We start from the raw sequence: 7,636 nt of genomic DNA, 5'->3' as shown, positions 1-7,636 counted from the left end.
AGACTGATGGTGAGTCATTGTAGACTGATACATAGATAACCTGATTATGATACATTGTAGATTGATGATGATGCATTGCATATTTCGTTATCTACGTGATAACTGAAGTGGTGTTAATAATATGTTTCGAAAGAGCTGATATTTTAAATGTATCAAACATGCTTACATATGTCATTGTTTTTATTTGCTTTCTAGAATGTTTTAACATATTATCAAGTGAGAGTTCGACCAAAGACTGTTCTAAATATGCGCAATAAATTGCCATTTGTGTTTTGACATTTTTATTGTCTGTTCTCTTTTGTTATATACAGTTGTTAGTTTCCTTATTGCACAGCTCACGTGATTAACGTGACATCAAAGTATAAATATTCATGTACTCGGAAATGCACAAAGATCAACAGCAAGAAATGTATTGCAATGGTAAAACGCCAAATATTTAACACCGAGATTGATAGGTATCACTGTTTCTAACTTTCAAAGAGTCATTTTATACTTACTGCGTGCTGCATGCAGGATAATTACAGAGATTCAAAAAATGTGAGTACTCTCTCTTTCTGTCTGTCTGTCTGTCCCTCCAAAATGTATATACCGATTAAACTCAACTTTTTAATGTTGTAAAGCGTATATTGTTTGCTCTTAATTTATATTTTTTTCACACACACACACACACACACACACATACATATATATATATATATATATATATATATATATGTATGTATGTATGTATGTATGTATGTATGTATGTATGTATGTATGTATCACAACCATATGCTTTGATTTCTTTATGTATTAATCCGAACAAATGATATATATACGTGTAATGTTGTTTATGGCTGGTAAGCCGACATATGGTCTACACATGGAGAATTTTTTTAATTTTAATATGAAAGTAAGCGACGGTTTCAGGTTAATCAGCCATTCATTTGAATTCTTAAATAACATTTGAATTCTTAAATAACATTTTATTTCATTTCTCACTGACCCATTCGCCTCTGAGATCGTGACCCGAGCTTTGTATACATTATGTTTCTACCGCATTACCTTTCATAAATTTAGGAAACTAAGTGTTCTATTCCCTGCAGTTATAAAACGAAGACAAAAAGGTTTCATTTGTTTGCATATTTACATATCTAAGATATAAGGAACTCTGGTTTTGTATTTAAAAAAATAAAAAATATTTTAAAAAATATTTAAAAAATGGGCACTAGCACGAACAACTGTCGCAGATGCAGTTTAAATCTAAATTTAGATAAATTTGTGAAAACAAATATCTGGAAATTGACAGAAAAATCTGTACAATTGTCTGCGAGTTTCTTCTCGCTTAAAGACTGAAGTCTTATGATTATTGTGTGACCTTTTTAATCAATAATATAATGTATTTCTGAACAGAAGACAATACAAGATAATTAATGAAGAGACAAGATTTAAACCAACAGCGGGTCTGTAGCAGAGTTTGCTTTTTCAGGTCGATTTTTTTATTTAGTATATTTATTAACAACCTATGACAGAAAGTAATCACTTTTTTAATATTAAATTAGATTAGACCTGCATGATGACCAATTTTTCTCCTAAACGGTTGCTTGACAACCACATAATCAAATGATAACATTGTGCTGGGTATGTTGAATTTGATTAAGATATCGGATGATATTATCTTCCTCGAGGTGCTTGTTCTTACTTCTACCAACCACCTTCCGACCGGCCCCACCCAAAGAAAGATGAACAGATATTCATTTCCAGGCAACCATTAATACAACTGCTAAATTATGTGATCATAACCCCCTTGTTGTTATGAACACTATAGAATTATTAACTGTCTAACTGGCAAAACATTTTAAAATCTCCATGCTTGATCAGCAAGCAACAGCTCCTGTGACATAAGGCACATATTGATGTGCCAGATAATGGTTCCTGTGACATAAGGCACATATTGATGTGCCAAATAATGGTTCCTGTGACATAAAGCACATATTGAAGTGCCAAATAATGGTTCCTGTGACATAAGGTACATCTTCACTATTACGTATGATTTATGAATTGTAAACACTATATATATATATATATATATATATATATATATATATATATATATATATATATATATATATATATATATATATATATATATATATATATATATATATATATATATATATATATATATGTATGTATGTATGTATGTATGTATACAGATGAAATACCTGGTAAAATAAACTTTTAGATTTTGCATTGTCTAAAACATAATAGTTGCAATCGCTCAGTGGATTCACGAAAGATTAGCTTGCTTCTATTGCCACGTCACTTCTAATTAGCCATCGATGCCCCAGCATGAGCATTTAGTCCTCATAATCTAAAACAGAACAACCAGAATAGAAAACCATGGACAATGTCTGAATGAGGATCGAAATATAGTGACATATCGTTATTACGCCGTCAGATGTGTATGTCAAAGTTGTCATGTAGCGCATAAACTCATCTTAAATTAAACAGTACTTGATGTTCTGAAATTTAATATTAACATAGCATAACTAAAGTCTATTCAGTCCATACCGTTAAATGCTCTGCACCTTAAATGTTATCAAGAAACTTCCGTACGAAAATTACTGACTGCTAATGTCAGCATGGACTTCAAATGGTGGTCAGTTTGGACTTACAGTGGTGGTCAGTTTGGACTTACAATGGTGGTCAGGGCTAATCTGGGTCAATTGTATTACGATTTTGTTCAACACGTTTTTCTTTCAACACGTGCAGCTTCCATTGTGACAATGTGGCGAGAGACATTCATTCTAAATCGTACAGAATCAAACATTGAGGTTCATTTGTCCTAAATCGTTCACTAGTTTAACATTGATTCTGCCCTCTGTATTTTTCGAGGCGTGTATATAATAAACTGTCATGGACAATAGATGACTAAGGATCAAAATAAAGTGAATCATCGTTGTTTTAAGTTATATTCAACCAAATTCTAAAATGTTACCTCCATTACTGAAATAGTTGGGACTGAACGCCTACATGACCTGTATGAGTTGTACTTTTTCAGCTGCTGACGTGAGTGATGAATTAGTTCAATCAATAACTATTATGGTAAAATATTATCAGAGTGCCTGACAATGACAAATTTTACAAGGAATTATTCTCATGATGTGTATCATTTCTTTTCAGGACTAATACAAACATCCCCGTATACCGTGTTTTGATTTTGCTGGTTGCCTGCCTCAATGTTTTACATTGTCAAAGGAGTCAAACTGATCTCCACGACCATCCAGCTGATCAGTGTTATTTGAACGGCAGATGGTACAATATAGGCACTGAAATCAGCCATGAGCATAACGGGCTTTGGTGTAATTTCGTCATATGTGATACTGGCAGCGTCATTAAGCAGCTAACGTCCGACAACTGTGGCAGTATGACAACGTCACAAGATATATTAAGAGGACATGTCAGCGGAACTGTGGCGGAAGTGCTGACGTCAGGTCCCCAGGTGACTGTACCACAACGCAGTGCCCAGAGAGGCAGCAACAGTGGCAGCAGCAGTGGCAGCAGCAGCAGCAGCAGCAACAACAACAATAACAATAACAATCTTTTCACACAGTTTTTACTTTTTGATGCAATGGATATTTTTGGACGATAGTACAAGCTGGATGAACCGGGATGAGACGATTTGATGTACACCTATTCTGTTCGTTGTACATAAAGACACAATATCCTATATTATGTACCAAATTCAGATATGTTACCAAATTACCAAAAGAAATTTATTCATTGGTAGATAAATAAAACTTGTTTTAATAACAGTAAGCTTCTAAAAAACGAATGAACGTGCCTGACATACTTTTCGAGGTTTAAAAAAAAATATTTTGAAGTTATAATAGAGAACCTATACTAAGATTTATCTGGATCGAAGCACTAGAATCAGGCAAGGATGTGTGTGTGTGTCCCCCTTTTAGCTTCTCTTGTATTTTTCCTTTCGAGTATTTACACTTATTTAATTTTCTAACAAGGCCCCCATTTAACCAATAAATGTTTAACAGTTAAACCCAGTTTAAGAATTTTTAATTTTTAAACTTTTAAGTCAGACCTATATGTAACCAATCAGATTGCTGGATTCTATAAATATGTTTAAGACTAGATTTTACATTCTCTTGGTGAAATCAATATTAGTTCTAGACGAGTTGTATGGGTTGTACCACATATAAAATCAGAAATGCTGAATAGCAAGTTAATAATTATAATATAAAGAAGGTTGTTTAAGACAAGAATGAACGATGTTGATTATTATAATTCTTAAACTTCAATTTCTCAAACATTCAGTATTTTCTAGAGCGAGCCCAGAACATGTCTTCACACAGTTAAGAGGCTAATTTGACTGATTATCGAAGCCCCTGAAAAAATGTGTCTGGACATTTTTTTTTAATTTGCAAAGACTTGTGTCTGGTCTTTTCGGGAAACATTTTGTATACGATATGATAATTAGAAAAGTATCATCAACAGCGTTGGCAATCCATTATAAAAAAGTGAACGTAGAATTTGAGACTGTATTGTTTTCATATCTTACGGCACAGCAAGAAATAAAAGTTTTGCAGTGCCGAGGTATTGGAAGTACATTTCTTTGTACAGATCCATATCACGTTAGCCGACCAGCCATGTTTTTACGTTGAAATGCCTGTAATTGAGAAAAAAAAAACTGCCCACAAATCAAAACCTGCCTTCAGCGTCACCCTTATTGAGCATCAGCCTTATGGAGATGTAGTTCAAGGTCGTTTACAATAAACGGAAGTAACAACACAAATTCTAATGTATAACCACATATCTCCATATGCAATCTTGTACACCTCATACGTGATTCCTTCACAATGCATTTTCTGGTCAGATGTTCAGTGACTTACATCTACACCATATTACTTTTCAGTCCAAAATCTGAATCAGTTTAACATCACCTTTTGGCTGCAGCGAAATAAATTTATTTGGTTCCTTTCTTTTTGTTGATTTTAAAGCTGTAATTTTAAAATAAGGCTTAATAAATATTCTGACCCCTCTACCCCTCCTAAAAAAGAGCACGACAGATAAACAAACATAAAATTTAAGCTCTTTCATTGTAAATAATATAAGTTTGACCGATAAGAATATCCAAAAAAAATATATGCAACAAACATTCACTTAAACAATTCTGCTCTTTGAGCAGCAGAGGAGGTGAACAGACCTTCTGCTACAACGTCATTTTTGTAAAAATAAAGCTTCATACGAAAATGGAAAATATAAACGTAATAACATCAAACCGGAGCCTCTAACTTACCGAGAGTTGTCTAATTGGTTGTTTTGTGTGTGTGTGTGTGTGTTACTTTATCTTTGTCGTTTATGTTTTTCTCAATTTGTATGTGCGTTTTGTTTACCCACAAGACGTTCCATTGAGGTCGCACCTCCTCTGCTGCTGTAAATGTATGAGTAATTAAATCAATCTCTCAGCCAAATATTTTATCAAGACCTGTCCGATATCGCGCTATAGGATCACCTAAATGTATCGTTATAAATCCGTGTGAAGTAGATTGTGCTTTTTAAAATAATTTTTTGAACCTGATCATGTCCGTATACCCACTACACTAAGTCTGATGAATATTTCGCAGAGTATGTGTATCGACTCCATTAAACACAACTAAAATATGGCAGTTATCTCTGGTCACTTTAGGTATTTGTGTATATCGCTGAGTAGCATTAATCACGTCTTTGTTTTTATGTCTACCTCGAGAAAATATTCTAGCAGGATTAGATTGTTTGTCCAGCATAGCGTCGTCATATACTACTAAATTATTAATAAATCCATCTGGGTCATCAACAGATGGGGACTCATCAATATCAGTGATAAAATTAATAATATCATTACCCTCTTCGTCCAACAATTTTACGTTTTCATAATAATCTTTGAGTACATCGTAACATCTCTGATCATCAACTGACGGAGCTACTAAATACAACTAATCCCATCTGAGCCATCTCATTATCAAATTAAGCAGTAATTGTGTTTTACCCGATCCGGATGGACCTATTATTATCATTTTTATGGAATTCGGTAATGCTGAAATATGTGTTTTTGGCTCTTGTTTTCGTGTTGCCGAGAAATCAATAACATCCATGTTGTACAAATATAATACATAATATGAATTTATATTGTGTTCGATGTAGATCATCCACCCCACAAGTGGATTTATGACAATAATAACAAAAAAATAAAAAGCGTGCACTTATAGGTAAATGTGTAAAATGTGGTACAATTAAATATAAATGTATTTCTAATAATAAAAAAAATGGGTGGTGATATCGCTACTTCATTAGGAAAATTACCAGGAACTTTATGGGCTAAATACCCAGGCGAAAATCATCATCCAGGATATAATTATTGTGGTCCTTGAACCCTACTTTATATCCGACTTGACGAGCGAGATCAACCAAGACCTGGAGAGTATCCAATAAATGCTATTGATCAAGCATGTCACGTTCATGATGTACCTTATAACGGTAAAGATCTGCAAGAACAACATATTGCAGATGTGAAGTTGAATCACGTTTAAATTCCATAAAAATTAAGTATATTACAAAATCATTAGCTAATTGGTTGGTAAGATATGCGATGAAAGGTAAACTAGTATGAGGAGCCAGTAATTAATCAACCGATTATTAAAATAATGGAATCGATTTATTATAGCCCAAGAGGGTATTAGAAACGTACAGCAGCAATTAGTAAACTCTCTGATGCAGCAAATGCTACACGTTATGTTGCTGCAAAATCGTTAGCACGACAGGCAATATAGCAAATTAACTTCCGCCACATAAAAAAACTCAGCATGCACATTTTGATGTCAGCACTCATAATGAAGCTCATCAAGCAGAGATTTTATTTTTATCACAGTATACTATTAAAATTGGAAGACGTCAATTACGTACATACAAATACGAATTAACTGTCGTTGATGTTGCAAGTAGATATAAGGAAGAAGAGCCGTTAACAACTAAAACAGCAACTGCAACTAAAGTTTATTCTGCTTTTGAACGAATTTATCAACGAGGACCCTTGCGATGGCTGCAACTATTACAGGTTGATCCTGTCAAGGAATTTCTTCGTACAGTATCATCTATGATGACAAAACATAACGTCACAATTAGACGAGGACATACTTCAATTCATTGTGATCAGGCAATTGTTGAACGATTTAATCGAACACATGCTGAACGGTTATTTGGATATCAATATGCGAAGGAAATAATTCAGAAAGATACGAGATCTCGCGAATGGGTTGCAAGATTACGAAGTGTGATAAATGTGTTAAATAATGAAAATACTCGAACAACTGCCATGAAAACTATTAATGTGATTACACAAAAACATATACCAATACAAAGACATGAAGTTTCAAAACAACCAGTATTAGGTAATGTGACTGCCATGCATTTATATCAACCTGGAGAACCTGAAGGCGGTAAAACAAAGCATCTGATCCTATTTGGAGTATTACAACACATGCAATTTCTAGCGTGGTAAGATCCACGGGTAAACATGCAATCTACAAATTAGATTCAACAGCTCCCCAACGTGGATTTGTACGCGAGCAATTACAAGTAATTACTGAAGACACATAATTAC

The 7,636-nt window shown here is 33.8% G+C and overlaps 1 long non-coding RNA gene across 1 annotated transcript; it reads left to right on the top strand.

Moving 5' to 3' along the window:
• Positions 1-354: 354 nt before the first annotated feature.
• Positions 355-4,978, top strand: LOC149796302 (uncharacterized). The gene is made up of 2 exons (XR_016421657.1): positions 355-537; positions 3,166-4,978. It is a non-coding gene; the product is annotated as an uncharacterized LOC149796302 (long non-coding RNA).
• The last annotated feature ends 2,658 nt before the right edge of the window (positions 4,979-7,636 follow it).

Source organism: Sinohyriopsis cumingii, chromosome 6 (assembly GCF_028554795.1).
Source record: "Sinohyriopsis cumingii isolate HCF-2022 chromosome 6, ASM2855479v2, whole genome shotgun sequence".
Classification (NCBI taxonomy): domain Eukaryota; kingdom Metazoa; phylum Mollusca; class Bivalvia; order Unionida; family Unionidae; genus Sinohyriopsis; species Sinohyriopsis cumingii.
This window is presented reverse-complemented; position numbering and strand designations above follow the sequence as displayed.